The sequence below is a fragment of the Dipodomys ordii genome, unplaced genomic scaffold, assembly GCF_000151885.1.
Source record: "Dipodomys ordii isolate 6190 unplaced genomic scaffold, Dord_2.0 Scaffold1, whole genome shotgun sequence".
Taxonomy (NCBI): Eukaryota; Metazoa; Chordata; class Mammalia; order Rodentia; family Heteromyidae; genus Dipodomys; species Dipodomys ordii.
Window position 1 is genome coordinate 47,903,302 of NW_012267217.1, and position 357 is coordinate 47,903,658.

Here is a 357-nt window from a genome sequence, read left to right on the forward strand (position 1 = left end):
CGCACCCCGGACACCCCCCCCCCAGGACTGGACTCGGGAGGGAAAGAAAAGCCGGTGTGAAGCTCGACTCTTCCTATTTTGAAAGTGCTTCACGGTGCAAGTTTAAAATTAGAGTGTTTACTCGCTTTTCTTTTTCTTCTTCCTCCCCGATCGCCTGGCTTGTGCCACCTGCCCCAAGTCAAAGGCAAGCAGCAGGGCTCAGGGAGATGTAACCAGCCTTCGAGGGGTCGCCCCTCATACACCCAGTGTCATCGATCACACCGGGGTGACAGGTGTAAGAATGGGAATGCTGAAACAACAACAAACACATGTGTGTCCTTGCTACAAATAGGAGCCCTTTGGTGTGTTTCTTGACCA